The 18,806-nt window shown below is 39.9% G+C and overlaps 2 non-coding genes across 2 annotated transcripts; both read left to right on the top strand.

Moving 5' to 3' along the window:
* Positions 1-1,363: 1,363 nt before the first annotated feature.
* Positions 1,364-1,578, top strand: LOC113195736 (small nucleolar RNA U3). The gene has a single exon (XR_003302441.2). It is a non-coding gene; the product is annotated as a small nucleolar RNA U3 (small nucleolar RNA).
* Positions 1,579-17,311: 15,733 nt separating this feature from the next.
* On the top strand, positions 17,312-17,526 carry LOC144256346 (small nucleolar RNA U3). The gene has a single exon (XR_013344108.1). It is a non-coding gene; the product is annotated as a small nucleolar RNA U3 (small nucleolar RNA).
* The last annotated feature ends 1,280 nt before the right edge of the window (positions 17,527-18,806 follow it).

Raw genomic sequence — 18,806 nt, 5'->3', positions numbered from 1 at the left:
TCAATCCCTGGTATCCCACCAAGAGATGTTGGCTCCATGGTAAATTGCCCCTGGTTAAATCCCGAATACCAAGAAGAAAGAAAAGCTGTCCAGATGAACCCCAGAGAGTGTCCCTTGTGTCCACACAAACATTCTGGTTCATGCCTGTAAAGACATTGTCTTGCAAGGCTGAAGCAGGAGGATCACACATTTGAGGCCAGTCTTGGCAACTTAGTGAGACCTGGCTCCAAAGAAAAAGGGCTGAGGGTATAGTTCAGTGGTAAAGTTATCCCTGGGTTTAATCCCAGTGCCAAAAAACCAAACAAACAACAACAACAAAAAACCACTCAGGGCTGGGGATGTGGCTCAAGTGGTAGCGCGCCCGTCTAGCATGCACGCGGCCCGGGTTCGATCCTCAGCACCACATACCAACAAGGATGTTGTGTCTGCCGAAAACTAAGAAATAAAATGTTAAAATTCTCTCTCTCTCTCTTTAAAAAAAAAAAAAAAAAAAAAAAACAACAACAAACAAAAAAAACCCACTCAAAATATTTTTGAATATGTGACAGGCTCTTGATAAATAGTAGCTAATATGCTCTGCAAGGTGATACATGTGTGAAATCTCAGGGACTGGGGAGGCTGGGACAGAAAGATAGCAAGTTGCAGGCTAGCCTCAGCAATTTAGCTAGATTCTGCTCAAAATAAAAAAGTTTGTGGGGGATACAGCTCAGGGATAGAGTGCCCCTGTGTTCAATCCCCAGGATTGCAAAACACAAAACCACCTAATACTGTTATGGTTGACACTTACATTCTCATGTTTGTTCAGGGAAAAAATAATGCCCAACCCACAGACAACTAGATTTATTTTTAATATTCAAGGCAAGCATGGCAGTAAACACAGAAGATTTTGTTTTCCAAGTGCTGGGTCTCAGCCAAGGTCATAGTGACATGTTCTTATTAGTGTTTGAAGTTAAATTCTTAGACCAGCCAATTTGAGCTACTGTTTGACTTACCCATCACCAAAAGCAACCAGATGCTCACTAGTAGAGGTAAAAGCCCACCTTTTTCTTTAGCTGTAAAGGGCGGGGCCACATTACTAGAATGAAGAAGAGAACGCCTCCTTGGCTTTAAAACTCAGGTTGTGATTGGCTGTCATTCGGCATTATGTTAATTTAGCATGACATTTGAAAACTTTTCTAAACAAGTACGTTTCCATTTAAAACGTTAAACTGTGTTGTTAAGTGATAATATTTGGAAATATCGTATCGCAAAGCGTGTTTTACTATTTATTTTACAGCGAAATTAGAAGTGAGGGAAACTACCTCATCATCACTTAAAAGTGAATAATCATGGTAGACCCAGCAGGGACCGGTGGGAGTAGGTTAAGACTATACTTTCAGGGATCATTTCTATAGTATGTTACTAGAGAAGTTTCTCTGATCGTGTAGAGTACCGATAAGCCACGAGGAGGAGTTGAGTGGTCTCTCCTGAGCGTGAAGCAGGCACTGGGTGTTGCTTTACTGCAGCTGCCCTTTGCCATTGATGATCGTTCTTAATCCTCTTCTGAGGTTGAGAGGGAGGGACCACAGTCTGAGTGGTTTCCGTTTTTAGCACAGTTCTAAAAGTAGATAATTTTTCGAGGTAAGAGTTTTCTATTTTACTTCCTATTTTTTTAGCTGTAGGTGGATACAATATTTTATCTTTATGTGATGCTTAAAATTGAGTCTTCCTTTAGGCATAGTAAGCTAGCACAACCCCAAGGTCCTAGTTTTTTGAATGTTTTATATTGAGGTTGTACTAGCAACTTACAGTTCTGGGTTACATTTTTGCTGTTATGCCAGATTTGGATGATGAGGGTTGTGTGCTACCCAAGTCATATCTATATCACTATGGTCTGTAAGAATAGTCATTCCTGTCGAGGGCTTGTAAGGATTGGGGTAACAGGATGCTACTTAGCTGTAGTTTTGCTAGTGTCAAATCTGATCTCCCAGAGGACTCCGAAATCACAACACCAATAAGGGTTAATTGGGTCTTTTTGACCTTTTTAGTCAGTATCTTTGTTGCTTTGTATACCTCATGACAGACTTTTGCTACATTTTTACAGACCCCCGTGTTTTTAGGGGTCTGTTCCTTTTTGTCTTTATATCAAACACAACTTATAGTGCTGACCTAGAATATTTGTTACAAGAATGCGTTTTGTTTTCTGTTAGAAAATTTCCGAGGGACATTTCCAATTGTAAAGTTGTAGGGATAGTGAGCTTCTTTTCCTAATCTATTCTCCCCTCCTTACTTTCTTCCTTTGTCTTTATTTCTAGTTGACAGGGTCTTGGCCTTAGTTGCTCAGGCTGTCCTCAAATTTGTGATCTTCCTGCTTAGCCTCTTAAGTAACTGGATTACAATCAGAATACCCACATATCCTTCTTCCTCACTCCCCCCCTCCAAAAAAAAAAAAAAAAAAAGAATTACTTGCACTTGGGGAGATAGGAATCAGTAACTGAAACCATTGTCCCTGGGATACAGGGAAAACTGTGCCAATCAAATTTTTGAGAAATTAAGACATCTCAAAACCAAAAATTAATATTAAATGTGTATGACTCCAACATCTAGAACTGACAATTATTATTAGCATTGTATTATATATCTTAGTCAGTGAAACAAATAAAACCTTACAGGTAGGGCTGAGGTTGTGGCTCAGTGGCAGAGCACTTGCCTGGGATGTGTGAGGCACTGGGTTCGATCCTCAACACCATATAAAAATAAATGAAATAAAGGTATTGTGTCCAACTACAACTCAAAAATAATTTTTAAAAAATCTTATAGGTAAAGTAGTATTTGAGTCCTATCCCCAGGCCCCTTCTCAACCTGATTTGGCCAGTGGGAAGCCCTAGTGTGAGATCAGAAAGAGGGAGGTTGGTTTTTTATCTCTCAGGACCCTCTCTGTGGGAATCACTTCAGGCTGAGTCCCTTGACTAAAGAGCAAGCTTATTTGGAGTTAGCTCTGTCTCTAGGAATCTCTCCTTTTAGGTGCCACCAACCTTTCTCTATTCTGGACTATGGACTAAGAGCTCTGCAATTGCTGGTCCTTGGACATTTTACTATCTTTGTGGTTTCCCCATACCTTTGTAGTGATATCTTATTAAACAATACCCAAAATGTTCTAACTCGGATGTGCATCTGTTTCCTGCTTGTTCTCTGACTGATTCACCTGGGAAGCTCCCAAAAGGCAGATTTCAAAGATTTGTTTTCTTTCTTTTTATTAATTCACTTAGTTATATATTTATTCAGCAGATTCTTGAATGATCCATGTACTAGGTGCTCTGTGTGCAGTAGTTAACAGTTCCTGCCTTTGGTAAAAGACAAATAATAGAGAAGAAAACAACCTAATCATAGTTAATTTTGATGTGATAGAAGTTAAAGAGGACTGAGGCCAAACTTGAGATTCAAGGGCCAGGAAAAGTTTTTCTGAGGAAGTACACTTTATCCTGAAGTATGGGAGTTTGAGGCAGAGTGAACTGCAAGTACAAAGATGGCAAAGCACTTCGTGTTTCAAGGAGCAGAAAGTAAACCATTCGGCTTGGCCAAGCAAAGTGCACTGGGGATGCATTGTAAGACTAGAGAACCAGGTAGTATTCAGATCATGGTGGGCCTGTTAGGCAGGCTGTGGCAAAGTGCCGAGTTTCTGTTCTCGAGACTAAAAGGCTCCGGGGTCACTCCATTTAAACTGGGCTAACTGGGCTGCACGAAATAACCACACAAGAGACACAAATACCTTTTTCTTTGGGGTCGCTGTGACGTCGCCTCTGATCTTAAGGGTCCGCAGAAAGAGAGAGAGCAAGAGCACGCACTGACCCCTTTTATTGAGGAGAAGCTACTCAAATGAAGCAAGGGGTCAAGTTTCAGGGGGCTGAATCTATCTTCATGATGTCCACTGTCAGCAGGTTGACTGACACCTGGGTAGGCCACACCCAAGGGCACAGTAAGAGAAGGGGACATACCCCAGGCACTTCCATGGAAGATTCTATCCTAAACAGGGCAAGGGGTTACATTACAAAGGAACAGGTGAGCATAGCCTCACCCATGGGACTGTAGCGAGGTACACCCATGCAGGAGACACTGAGCGCCTCAGCACCCAATTGGGGAGTGTGATTAGTCACGCATAAGATTGGTCTCCCACAGCAAATGATTTGCATTTTATTTTAAGTATAAATAGGAGTCATTAAAGGGCTTTAAGAAGAGAAGTGACATAATTTTATTTATTTAGAGACTGGGTCTAATTGCCCAGGTTGCCCTTGAACTTGTGAACCTCCTACTTCAGCCTCCAGAGCCACTGGGATTACAGGTGTGTGCTACCACACCTGTCTTATTTTTCAAGATTGTTCTGGCTGCCGAATAGAGATTGGAAAGGGACAAGATAGGAAAAAAGATATGGTAGTGGGTATAGAGATGGAAAGAAATGACTAGATTTGAGATACATTTTGAGGGTAAAACCAACATGACTTGATAATGGATTAGATGGAGGAATAGGTGAGTAAAGAAAAGGAGAAAACTCTAGGCTGGCTTTGGCTCCTACAAGTGGAGGGTAATGTATATTGAACCCATGGGTGCTTTATCATTGAGCCATTTACTGAGAGAAGACCGGTAAAGAAACAGGTTTCTAGAGAGAATATGAAAACCTCTGATTCAAATCACAGTCACACTTTGAAAAAACATGATCCAGAGCTCACGAATGCATGCTTTAAACTCCATAACTAGGGTCAAGAGTATAGCCCAGTTGTAGAATACCTATCATGCATGAGGTCCTGGGTTCAATCTTTAGCATGGAAAAATAAAGTCATGTAAATGAAAACCAAGGAACTGGGATAGTGGCTCAGTGGTAGAGCACTTCCTCACACGTGTAAGACAACTGGGTTTGAACCTCAGCACCAGATAAAAATAAATAAACAAAATGCAGGTATTGTGTCCATCTACAACTACCAAAAAAAAAAAAAAAGTCTGAAGAATTCTTGAGAAGACAAAAGAGACCTCACAAGTGACCTCTTGAGTTATTTCTTATGAATTAAAGATGGATCAGAAGGAGTCAACAAACATAAGTAGGAACTTTCCAATGGAATAGATCTAATTAGGCAAAATGTAACTGTAATCAATCAAAAGTTTTCTTGGCTTTTCTGTGTCCATCCTATAAAAGTCTTCTGCTTGAGTTTTTTTTTTGTAGAATTCCCAGCCCACATCTGGGTTGGAACTGCCCAATTCATGACCCATTGTATGTGCAAATAAAGTTTTTGTTATGCCTCAGCTTATATTTTTTGAAAGTTCTCATGTAATGGTTTTCCTTTCTCTTCTAAATATGATTTTCTTTTATTGTGTGTGTGTGTGCGTGCGCGGAGGTAATATATATTGAACCCATGGGTCCTTATCATTGACTACATCTCTGGCCCTTTTTATTCATTTGTAAAAAAATATTTTTAGTTGTAGATGGACACAATTTCTTTATTTTTTTAATGTGGGGCTGAGAATCAAACCCAGTGCCTCACATGTGCTAGGCAAGTGCTCTACCACTGAGCCACAACCCCAGCCCCTTTTTATTTTTATTTTTGAGACAAAGTCTTGTTAATTTGTTTAGGGCTTACTAAATTGCCCAAGCTGGCCTAGGACTTGCAATCGTCCTGCCTCAGGCCCCAGTGTCACTGGGATGACAGGGATGGCTGCTGTGCTTGGCTCAAGTACAATTTACATTAAGTAGTATAATAGAATTCTTGGGTGGTGTTATGCAGAGGAGGTTTATTTTTTTTTACTTCCTCATTCTAGCCATGACACCATATTATGAAAAAAAACCACAACTTTGTTTTTTGTTTTATTTTGTTGGTGCTGAAGATCAAACCCACATGATAAGCAAGCACTCCACTACTGAGCTCCATCCTCAACCCTTTTGTTAAATTTATTTTGAGACAGGTTCTCATTAAATTGGTGAGTCTGGTCTCTATTTTATTTTATTTTTTTAAATAAGGAAGTTTTTAAATATTCATTTTTTAGGTGTAGATGCTCACAACACAATACCTCTATTTTTATGTGGTGCTGAGGATCAAACCCGGGTCCCACCCATGCTAGGGGAGCACTCTACCACTGAGCCACAATCCCAGCCCTTGGTCTCTATTTTATTATCCTCCTGTTTTAGCCTCCCAAATAGCTGGGATTATAGGCATGAGCTGCTGTACCTGGCTGAAAGTTGAGTTTTGAAAAATACAAGCATTTTATCTTTTCAATCTGTTGTGATCTTTGAAGTCAAATATGAAAACTTACCAATGATGAGTTTATATAGTCTATGTACTTGAACAAAAGGTCCAAATGCATGATATAATCCTTTACCAGTTCCTTCCAACCCCTCCTCCTCCAGCTGATTCATTTTCACTTTTATTGGGTGTATGTCTGCAGTCATAATTTTTTAGGTCATGTGATTTTGAAATAAGAAACATTTAGGAAAATTTGCAACTATAAGAGGAAACAGCTGGCCCTATTGATAAGTAATACTCAGTAAATATTTCAGATAGCCCGTACAGTGGTGCATTCCTGTAATCCCAGCTACTGGAAAGACTGAAGCAAGAGGAGCACAAGTTTAAAGTCAGCTGTGGCAAATTAGTGAGAGCTTGTATCAAAATTTAAAAATATTAAAAAGGCTGGAGTGTAGTGTAGGGGTAGAGCACCCTTGGATTGAATCTCCAGTACCACACACACACACATACACGTGAAATTTAAGATAGCTGAGTATGATAGCACACCCCTGCAATCCCAGGGACTGGGGAGGCTGAGGCAGGAGGATTGCAAGAGTTTGAGGTCAGCCTCAGCAATTTAGCAAGGCCCTTAGCAACTCAGCAAGACCCTGTCTCGAAATTTAAAACATAAAAATAAAAAGGACTGGGAATGTAGCTCAGTGGTAAAGTGACTCTGGGTTCAATCTCCAGTACCAAAAGAATAAATTATACAGAAATTAACAAGAATTGGAGAGATCATAGAAAATTTGGAACACTTGTGTGCCATTGATGGAAATGTAGAGTGGCACAATTGCTATGGAAACAGTAGGGTAATTCCTTAAGAAAACTGCAAAATATCTGGGCATGGTGACACTGGCCTGTAATCCCAGCTACTCAGGAGGCTAAGGCAGGAGGATCCCAAGTTCAAAACCCACCTCAGCAGCTTAGTGATTAAAGGATATATATAACTCCTAGATGTCTAGTTCTGAATTGAATTTTGTTTTTGTTTTTTGATCTTGTTTTTTTGATAAAGGACATTTTGAGATGGGTAAAATTTGAATGAGAGGTGAGGCAAGATTTTTTTAAATAAATGGGTAGAGATCATCAAAGTGAAGCAATTTACAAAGCAAGAAGTATATAATCTCATTTTGGTAATATGCATTGATCAATACATCTTTTCATAGAAAAAATCTCAGAAGAGGAGGCTAGAGATGTGGCTCAAGCGGTAACGCGCTTGTCTGGCATGCTCGGGGCGCTGGTTCGATCCTCAGCACCATATAAAAATAAAATAAAGATGTTGTGTCCACCTAAAACTAAAAAATAAATATTAAAAATTTTCTCTCTCTCTCTTTAAAAAATAAATATAATAAAAAATAAAAGAAAAATATCTCAGAAGAATATGCAGTGAGATTCTTGTCAACACCATATAAAAATAAATAAATAAATAAATAAATAAATAAAATAAAGGTATTGTGTCCAACTACAACTAAAAAATAAATATAAAAATTATTTTAAAAATACATGTGGAATATTTAATGTTCTCAAGATATTTGGGGCCCTACTTTCAAGAAAAATGTATATTAGAGGGAAAGACAGAAGAGTTAAGTGGTTGAAAGACTATTTTTAATTTGGCATCTTATATTCAGTTACCATTAACCTTTTTTTTTTTTTTAGAGGTGGAGGCTTGGTAAGTAGCCAGGGCGGCCTCCTCATAAGCAGTTTTCCTGCCTCAGCCTCCTAAGTAGCAGAGTCTACATGTGCCCACCACTGCACCCAACTCTATTACTTTATCTTATAAAGTTACATCTTATATTCTTACATTTGTTAATCCATAAAATGATAGTAAAACTTGCTATGAATGAACTGATATTTATAAAATGAATTGTTCCTTGGATCAAATTCAGTAGACGGTATCTATATATTGGGCATTTCAGCCAGGCATGCTTGAGCATGCCTGGAATCCCAATGGTTTGAGAGGCTGAGAGAGGAGGATCACAAGTTTGAGATCAGCCTCAGCAATTTAGCAAGACCCTCAACAACTTAATGAAAGAAAGAAATTAAAGGAGTGGGGATGTAGCTCAGAGGTAAAATGCCCCTGGTTTTTCTCAACAAAACAACAAAAACAAAATGTGGGGAAGTCCATAAAAAGTAAGATATAGTTTGAAGGGAAAGTGAGGAACGAGACTGGTGAGAAATGAAAGTGAGAAATGAAAGACGGAGACCAGGCAGAGATACACACGAGGGTTTATTTGTCAGAGCTGACAGAGAAAGGCCATCTCTCCATAGCAGAGACAGGCAAAACAGGCTTGGGTTCCAGCACCTTTATGGGACAGGCTCAGGAATCAGAGCTTGGTGTTAGGGGTTGGGTTGGTATGAGGGAGTAGTGAGCCTTTCTCAGAAATGCCACTGGAGGACTGGGGTTATATCTCAGTTGGTAGAGTATTTGCTTCACATGTAGAAGGCCCTGGGTTCAATCCCCAGGACCCCCCACCACCAAAAAAAAGACCTTGGGAGGGAAAGTGAGACTTTTTCCTTAAAATGGCAGCTGTCACTTAAGATGGCCATCCAGATGCTAAGCAAGGACCTCATCTAGTTCCTACTCTCAAGGGACTGGTACAGAATTTTAATTTAGAAGGGATTCTTTTATATACATGCATGACTTGATTCTTGCAGAAGATTTGTGAGGTGGGCCTGAAGTGATATAGGCTCAGAGATTTACAAGGATGGCGTAGGTTGCCAGGTGTGCAGCGCATGCCTGTAATCCCAGGAACTCTGGAGATGAAGGCAGGAGGATCCCTAGTTCAAAGCCAGCCTCAGCAATTTAGCAAGGCCCTAAGCAATCTAGGTAGACTCCTACAAAAAAGAAAAAAGAAAAGGAAAGAAAAGAAAAGAAAGGTGCTTGGGTTGCTGGGGATGCAGCTCAGTGGTAAAGCGCCCCTAGAAATCAGTCCTCAGTATTGGAGAAAAAAAAATTGCCCTAGGTTGAATATCAAGTAAATTGTATAATATTCAAATTGAGATCTTCAGATGGCAGAGCTCATATGTACAATATGAGTATATAGTATCTGAACTTGGAGAGGCTGTAGATCTGAATTATTTCCTGTATTTCCTTCCATTTTTATGTTAGCAAAAGGAAAATTTCATTTTTGGTGGGTAGTGTTTTTGTACTAATATTTTTGAGATCCAATAGTATTTTGGCTACTTGTGTCTTGAAACTGCTTAGGCAACAAAGTACTATTGTTGAAACTTTCGTTGTCATGAAACTGAAGAAAGGAAAACCCAATAGAGCCGAGAGATCTTATATTTTTCTTTTTGTCTGCAATGCATACCACAAGTATATAAATTTGACTCTCCCTTAGGATACAGTTTGTTGAGGGTATTGTAGTGACATGAAAAAACCTGTTGTTTTTGTTGTATGAAGATTTTAATTGGGCCAGGTGCAATGGTACAACTTATCGAGGCCCTGTCTCAAAATAAAAAGTAAAATTGGCCAGGGATATAGCTCAGTGGTAGAGCGCCCTGTGTTCAATCTCTAGCAGCATAGAAAAACAACAAAAATCATAATTGGCTTTATTTTTATTTCTAGAATGGCCAACGCTTTATTCCGTGAAATAGAATAGGTGGTCCCTTAGGCCAAACAGAAGACATTTGTTTGTGGTACTAGGGATTGAATCCTGAGTCTTGCACATGCTAGGGAAGTACTCTACCACTGAGCTGCATCCCCAGCCCTTTTTAAAATTTTTATTTTGAGACAGGATCTCACAGGGTCCCATTAAATTGCTGAGCCTGGTCTTGAACCTGCAAATCCTCCTATCTAAACCTCCTGAGTTACTAGAAATCTATTGTGTGCCATCAAGCCCAGCAAGAGATTGGTTTTATAGACAAGAAAGGATAATGAAATCAGAAATAAAAGAACTAGAAGCAGCTGAGAGCCTGTCCAAAACACAGGGCATTCAGACTCTTCTCACTAACCATCATTTGGGGCTTCTGGTCTCAACTCATCATTCCCGGACGATAGTGTCCTCATGACTAAATATTTCTTGGGAATTCTGATCCCTTTAGCCAGAGGTCATCTGGTGTGGAACAGATGGTTAGATGTAAACATTTAAAAGTTCTTGAGAGGATGCAAAGCACCGGCACCACTACTGTTGAGACTGTCAGGAGGGTAGTACTGAGAGTTGGGAGTATATTTCTTAGCCAAGGACTCCATGAACCAAACCAAATAAAAATCAAACAGACCAAAGAGACAGAGGAGGAGTCTACCTGTTTTAAAATGAGGCCAGTTTGTTGACTTTTGTAAACTGAGTCTCTACAATACCCTGGTCCATGTGCAATAAGAAGTGTCAGCAGCTGCACCGATTCTTCCCTGTTCAGTTACCATGTAATGGTTGGTGTGGTGGAGACTGCGTGTAACCCCAGTGACTCCAGAGGCTGAGGCAGAATGCTCGAAACAAAAACCTTAATTGGCTTTATTTTCAAATCCAGCCTGAGCAACTTAGCAAGATCCTGTCTCAAAATAAAGAAAAAATAAAAAGGATTACGAGGCTCACATCTGAGATCTCAGTGGTTCCAAAAGAGGCTCCGCAACTTAGGCTGTAAGGCAACATAGTGAGATCCTGTCTCAAAAAACAAACAAACAAACAAAAAAACAACAGTGGTTATGTCCCCTGGGATTCAATTCCTGTTACCAAAAATAATAAATAAATAGGACTAGAGCCACAGCTCAGTGGTAGAGAACCTCTGGGTTCCATCTCCAATACCACAAAGAAAGAAAGATAGAAACTATTGGTTGTGAAATTCTAATTACGACATTATTCTTCTGAGAGAAAGAGGTAAACATAAACAGGGACAAAATAAGAGGGGTAAGAGTTTTATGAAAGGGAGTCTTGTTCTTACAATCTTGGGAAAGGCTGCTCCAGCCAGAAGTCATCAGTTCCTTGCCCTGGTTTGTAGTTCCTGTCTAGTTAAGGCCTTGGGTGTTCTGGTGAACTGTGTGGCTCTTTAGGTTCTTGTATTCTACATGAACATCAGCATTGGTGCCTTAACTCAGCAGTGCTTGGTTCTTCCTGCAGCACCATTTTGCTTAACAAAAGGGGCTCATACTGTTGGGCCAAAATCTTGACCCTTGACATACTTTGAATTGTTCACTTTTACTTTACAGGGCTTCAGAATCTGAGCAGTGTTTGTTTTTAGTTGGAGAATTACACCTAGATATTAAACTGGAAGAACTCGGGTTCTACTCCTGTTGGGGGGTGGCACACACCTATAATCCTAGCTACTCAGGAAGCTGAGGCAGGAAGAGATCAGCAGGGGCAACTTGATGAGATCTTGTCTCAAAATAAAATATAAAGGATCAGGGATGTTACTCAGTGGTAGAACACTTTCTTATTATGCACAAAGCCCTGGTTTCCATCTTTAGTAACGCACACATACACACAAAACAAAACAAAACGAAACAACAACAACAACAAAAACACCCTCAAAAGCAGTATAACAGGTATACTACCATTTTCTTCTGAAATATTTTTGGCTCCATAATCACCTGCCATTTTTTTATCAAGGATAATCATAGTAAGGCCAATTTGTTTACAAAGTAGATGTTGATTTTTGATTATTTCCATAAATGTAGGCAGAATAACCTTTAAGATTTTTTTTTTTTTAAGACAGAGTCTGACTATGTTGCAAAGGCTGGCCTTGAATTCCTTGGTTCAAGCAATCCTCCTGCCTCAGCCTCTCGAGTAGCTGGGAGTACAGGCATGTACCACCATGTCTGAATACATAGACTCTTTTTTTTTTAGTTGTTGATGGACTTTTATTTTTTATTTATTTATATATGGTACTGAGGATAGAACCCAGTGCCTCAGACAGGCTAGGCAAGCATTCTACCCCAGAGCCACAAACCCAGCCCCTACACAGGCTCTTTTTTTAAAATGTCTTGTTGGGGCTGGGATGTAGTTTGGTGGTGTAGCACTTGCCTACCATGTGAAAGGCCCTGGATTTGATCCCCAGCACCATACACACATATACACACACACACACACACACACACACACACACAGGAAAAAAATGCTTTAGCTGGGAGTAGTGGCCAGTACTTGTCATCCCAGATATATGGGAGGCTGAGGTGGGAAGATCACTTGGAGCCAGGAGTTCAAGACCAGCTTGAAGAACAGAGTGAGACCCTCTCCCCCCAGAGTAAATACCCCCAAAATAAATAGCAGAGTGAGGCGAAATATTGTAATCTCAGCTTTGTGGAGGCTGAGGATCGAAGTTCTATGTCAGACTCAGAAACTCAAAATAACCTGTACTGAAAAGGTAAAATGCCCCTGGGCTTAATTCCCAGCATCAGTACATAAATAAAATTTGTTTCATTGAACATTTTACAAAGAATCTCAGGTAAGTTTTTTTTTTTTTAAAAACAAACATTTATTTAGTTGTATATGAACACACAGTATCTTTATTTTTATGTGGTGCTGAGGATTGAACCCAGTATCTCACCCATGTGAGGAAAGCACTTTACCACTGAGCTATAGCCTCAGCTCCTCAGGTTAGATTTCAAAACCTGGAGCCTAGGAAACCAAACCAAGCAGGCTTCAGACTTTTCATGCACTACCTAATATTTTGAGGTTTCTGGACTTTCTAGGAAGTGACAGTTTTTACTCACCATAGGCCTTGCTATCCTTGAAGCCAGACATTTGATACACATTCTCTCTCTCTTTTTTTAATTAGAGAATTATGGTTTTATATAGTAGATGGGACCATTTTGACAAAATGATACATGCATGAAGTGTTTTTTTAAATATTTATTTTTCAGTGAGACACAATATATTTATCTATTTATTTTTATGTGGTGCTGAGGATTGAACCCAGGGTCTCGAAAGTGCAAGGCGAGCACTCTACCAGTGAGCCACAACCCCAGGCCCTCAGGCATGGGATTTGATTTAGTCCATTTCACTTCTTAATCCCTCACCCTTTTCCCTCTCCTCCTCCCTTCCCTTTTTCTACTGATCTTCCTTTATTTATTTTTGATTGGTGTTTCCTACAAATACAGAAAAGTGGAATTCCCTGTGGCATAATTATATATGCACATAGCATGATTTTATTAATTCAGTGCACATTTCTTCACTTTCCTACCCATTCCTCCTACTCCACTCATCTTCCCTATATTGTTATAATGTCCAATCCCTCCCATGCCTTTTTTCTGGCTTCTGCATATGAGAGAAAACATTCAACCCTTGATTCTCTGAGTCTGGCTTATTTACCTTAGCACAATGTTCTCCATTTCTATCCATTTACTGGCTAATGCCATAATTTCATTCTTCCTTATGGCTGAGTAAAACTCCATTGTTGTAGATACTACATTTTTTTCTTTCTTATTTGTTCTTTTTGGTTATACATGACAGTAGAATGTATTTGGACATATCACACATATATGGAGTATAACTTCCCAGGTATAACTTTTGTGGTCATATAGGATGTGGAGTTACACTAATCATGTATTCATATAAGAACCAGTTCCACCCATTTACTGAAAAATGCCAGTTTCATTCTTTTTTAAAAATATTTTAAATATTTTTTCTAGTTGTAGATAGACACAGTATCTGTATTTTTATTTATTTATTTTTAGGTGGTGCTGAGAATTGAACCCAGGGCCTCACACATGCAAGGCAAGTGCTCTACCACTGAGCTACAACCCCAACCAATTTCATTCTTTCAGCCCCTGGACCAGCACACTAGCTTCATACTAGAGGTTCGAAACATAGAAATTAACTAGTGAGTTCAAATGAAAGACACATAGCTCTCAATTTACCTTTTTCTTGCCCAGCTCAGAGATGGCTCCTCTCAGCTCCTGCCTCTAGCCACCTGATGTGGTAGGGAGGTTTACACAAGAGACCAGCAAGAGAGAAAGAAACACGCCAGGTAGTGAGCTTTTCTTGGGAAACAAAAAAAATTCAGGGGAAAATTCCATCCAAAGAAGGTCGAGGGGGGGCAGCATTCCAAGGTCAGGGTCAGTGATTGGTTTTCAGGTCAGTGGTCAGCCACACCCCCACATGGACAAGCCCTCCCACCTGGGGAAGGGTGGGGAAGGTTCTGACACAGCTTGTCTAAGTGCCTCACACCCAGCCAGGGAGGTAGCTCAAATCACGTGTGAGAATGGCTTCCCACAAGCAACTAACTCCCCATTTTTTCCTTCTCAGTAGTCCTTGGCAATGCACACTCTATTCTTTTCCTTCTATAAGTCTGACTATTTTTACATTCACATAAATGAAAAGTAAATGGACTAAGTATAGTGAGCTTCTGTGACTAAGGTTTATTGCACTTAGCACATTGTCTTTAGGGTTCATGCATGTTGTAGCCTGTTGTAGGATTTATTATTTCAGAGCTTATGCAAAGCCCTGAGACAGGAAAGAGCTTGGTGCTTAAGGAGAATAGAAAGAAGAGTGAAAAATAAAGAAGGGGAAAGGAACAGAACACAAGTGGAGAAACAGACTTTCGGAAAAAGGACTCTTCATTGTAACAGAAGAGCAATTTAGGGATAAAAGCAAGATTTTGTAGCTTTGTGCAAAGATAAGTTTCCACCTGATGGTTTCTGATTTCTCATTAATGGGGATGAGTTGAGGTCTTTAGCTAAAACTGAAAATGAGAAAATGGTGTATATGTTTCAGGAAAGGGAAAGCTTGTTATAGACCTTCTAGGGAGTGGAAATGTGAGCCTATTGGAGAAAGAGAGGGATTGCTGGATAGATCCAAGGACTAATTTGAGGCTTGAGATTTTGCATTTAAAATGAAATCAGGAGCTAGCAGTATAGCTCAGTGGTAGACTGCTTGTCTAGCAAGCACAAGGCTGTAAGAGATAGTAATAGATAGGTAGGTAGATAGATAGATAGATAGATAGATAGATAGAATTCTGAAAGAAGAGTTTTGGGGGAAAAAAGTAAGAAGAGAGCTGAGCCTTAGAATACGCCCAAAGAAAACAGATGTGGTCTGAAAAATAGAAGTTGGGGGATTGGGGTTCTGGTTCAGTGGTAGAGTACTTGCCTAGCACATGTGAGGCACTGGGTTGGATCCTCAGCACTGCATAAGAAATAAAAGGTATCATGTCCATCTACAACTAAATAAATAAATAGAAGTAGAGGAGCATAATGTCCTCAACCCATGAAAGCAGAAAATTTAAGAATGAAAGTGATTATTAGAAGTGCTCCAAATGGGACACTGAAATCTAAGAAGGCAAGGGCTTAGAGAGGGTGACAGCATTTGCTTTAAAAGGAGGCCTCTGTGACTTTGGTTCATTTATCTCTTTAGTTGGTGAAACTGATACCACACCGTAAAGGGAGAAAGAGGGCTGAACAATGCTCAATGAATCTGGTAACACTCAGCCATTTATCCAAAGAAAGTAGAGAACCAGGGCATTTGAAAGAGCAGCAGTAACAACCGAGTTTTGTTCTAAATGAGGAGGCTCATCAAAGCCTGAAAACAGGGAGCTAGTGGAGACAGAATATGTGAGCAAAGATCTCTTCAGGACTGAGTGCTGGCCGTGGTAGTGCACACCTGTAATTCCAGCAGCTTGGGAGGCTGAAGCAGGAGGGTCGCAAGTTCAAAGCCAGTCTCAGCAATTTAGTGAGGCCCTGAGCAACTTAGTGATACCCTAATTCACAATAAAAAAAAAAAAAAAAAAAAAAAAAAACGGGCTGGGGATGTGGCTCAGTGTTTAAGTACCTCTGGGTTCAATCCCTGGTATCCCACCAAGAGATGTTGGCTCCATGGTAAATTGCCCCTGGTTAAATCCCGAATACCAAGAAGAAAGAAAAGCTGTCCAGATGAACCCCAGAGAGTGTCCCTTGTGTCCACACAAACATTCTGGTTCATGCCTGTAAAGACATTGTCTTGCAAGGCTGAAGCAGGAGGATCACACATTTGAGGCCAGTCTTGGCAACTTAGTGAGACCTGGCTCCAAAGAAAAAGGGCTGAGGGTATAGTTCAGTGGTAAAGTTATCCCTGGGTTTAATCCCAGTGCCAAAAAACCAAACAAACAACAACAACAAAAAACCACTCAGGGCTGGGGATGTGGCTCAAGTGGTAGCGCGCCCGTCTAGCATGCACGCGGCCCGGGTTCGATCCTCAGCACCACATACCAACAAGGATGTTGTGTCTGCCGAAAACTAAGAAATAAAATGTTAAAATTCTCTCTCTCTCTCTTTAAAAAAAAAAAAAAAAAAAAAAAACAACAACAAACAAAAAAAACCCACTCAAAATATTTTTGAATATGTGACAGGCTCTTGATAAATAGTAGCTAATATGCTCTGCAAGGTGATACATGTGTGAAATCTCAGGGACTGGGGAGGCTGGGACAGAAAGATAGCAAGTTGCAGGCTAGCCTCAGCAATTTAGCTAGATTCTGCTCAAAATAAAAAAGTTTGTGGGGGATACAGCTCAGGGATAGAGTGCCCCTGTGTTCAATCCCCAGGATTGCAAAACACAAAACCACCTAATACTGTTATGGTTGACACTTACATTCTCATGTTTGTTCAGGGAAAAAATAATGCCCAACCCACAGACAACTAGATTTATTTTTAATATTCAAGGCAAGCATGGCAGTAAACACAGAAGATTTTGTTTTCCAAGTGCTGGGTCTCAGCCAAGGTCATAGTGACATGTTCTTATTAGTGTTTGAAGTTAAATTCTTAGACCAGCCAATTTGAGCTACTGTTTGACTTACCCATCACCAAAAGCAACCAGATGCTCACTAGTAGAGGTAAAAGCCCACCTTTTTCTTTAGCTGTAAAGGGCGGGGCCACATTACTAGAATGAAGAAGAGAACGCCTCCTTGGCTTTAAAACTCAGGTTGTGATTGGCTGTCATTCGGCATTATGTTAATTTAGCATGACATTTGAAAACTTTTCTAAACAAGTACGTTTCCATTTAAAACGTTAAACTGTGTTGTTAAGTGATAATATTTGGAAATATCGTATCGCAAAGCGTGTTTTACTATTTATTTTACAGCGAAATTAGAAGTGAGGGAAACTACCTCATCATCACTTAAAAGTGAATAATCATGGTAGACCCAGCAGGGACCGGTGGGAGTAGGTTAAGACTATACTTTCAGGGATCGTTTCTATAGTATGTTACTAGAGAAGTTTCTCTGATCGTGTAGAGTACCGATAAGCCACGAGGAGGAGTTGAGTGGTCTCTCCTGAGCGTGAAGCAGGCACTGGGTGTTGCTTTACTGCAGCTGCCCTTTGCCATTGATGATCGTTCTTAATCCTCTTCTGAGGTTGAGAGGGAGGGACCACAGTCTGAGTGGTTTCCGTTTTTAGCACAGTTCTAAAAGTAGATAATTTTTCGAGGTAAGAGTTTTCTATTTTACTTCCTATTTTTTTAGCTGTAGGTGGATACAATATTTTATCTTTATGTGATGCTTAAAATTGAGTCTTCCTTTAGGCATAGTAAGCTAGCACAACCCCAAGGTCCTAGTTTTTTGAATGTTTTATATTGAGGTTGTACTAGCAACTTACAGTTCTGGGTTACATTTTTGCTGTTATGCCAGATTTGGATGATGAGGGTTGTGTGCTACCCAAGTCATATCTATATCACTATGGTCTGTAAGAATAGTCATTCCTGTCGAGGGCTTGTAAGGATTGGGGTAACAGGATGCTACTTAGCTGTAGTTTTGCTAGTGTCAAATCTGATCTCCCAGAGGACTCCGAAATCACAACACCAATAAGGGTTAATTGGGTCTTTTTGACCTTTTTAGTCAGTATCTTTGTTGCTTTGTATACCTCATGACAGACTTTTGCTACATTTTTACAGACCCCCGTGTTTTTAGGGGTCTGTTCCTTTTTGTCTTTATATCAAACACAACTTATAGTGCTGACCTAGAATATTTGTTACAAGAATGCGTTTTGTTTTCTGTTAGAAAATTTCCGAGGGACATTTCCAATTGTAAAGTTGTAGGGATAGTGAGCTTCTTTTCCTAATCTATTCTCCCCTCCTTACTTTCTTCCTTTGTCTTTATTTCTAGTTGACAGGGTCTTGGCCTTAGTTGCTCAGGCTGTCCTCAAATTTGTGATCTTCCTGCTTAGCCTCTTAAGTAACTGGATTACAATCAGAATACCCACATATCCTTCTTCCTCACTCCCCCCCTCCAAAAAAAAAAAAAAAAAAAAGAATTACTTGCACTTGGGGAGATAGGAATCAGTAACTGAAACCATTGTCCCTGGGATACAGGGAAAACTGTGCCAATCAAATTTTTGAGAAATTAAGACATCTCAAAACCAAAAATTAATATTAAATGTGTATGACTCCAACATCTAGAACTGACAATTATTATTAGCATTGTATTATATATCTTAGTCAGTGAAACAAATAAAACCTTACAGGTAGGGCTGAGGTTGTGGCTCAGTGGTAGAGCACTTGCCTGGGATGTGTGAGGCACTGGGTTCGATCCTCAACACCATATAAAAATAAATAAAATAAAGGTATTGTGTCCAACTACAACTCAAAATAATTTTTAAAAAATCTTACAGGTAAAGTAGTATTTGAGTCCTATCCCCAGTCCCCCTCTCAACCTGATTTGCCCAGTGGG

This window comes from Urocitellus parryii, chromosome 7 (genome assembly GCF_045843805.1).
Source record: "Urocitellus parryii isolate mUroPar1 chromosome 7, mUroPar1.hap1, whole genome shotgun sequence".
Lineage (NCBI taxonomy): Eukaryota > Metazoa > Chordata > Mammalia > Rodentia > Sciuridae > Urocitellus > Urocitellus parryii.
The sequence above is the reverse complement of the archived record's forward strand: the minus strand, read 5'-3'. Positions and strand labels throughout refer to the sequence as shown.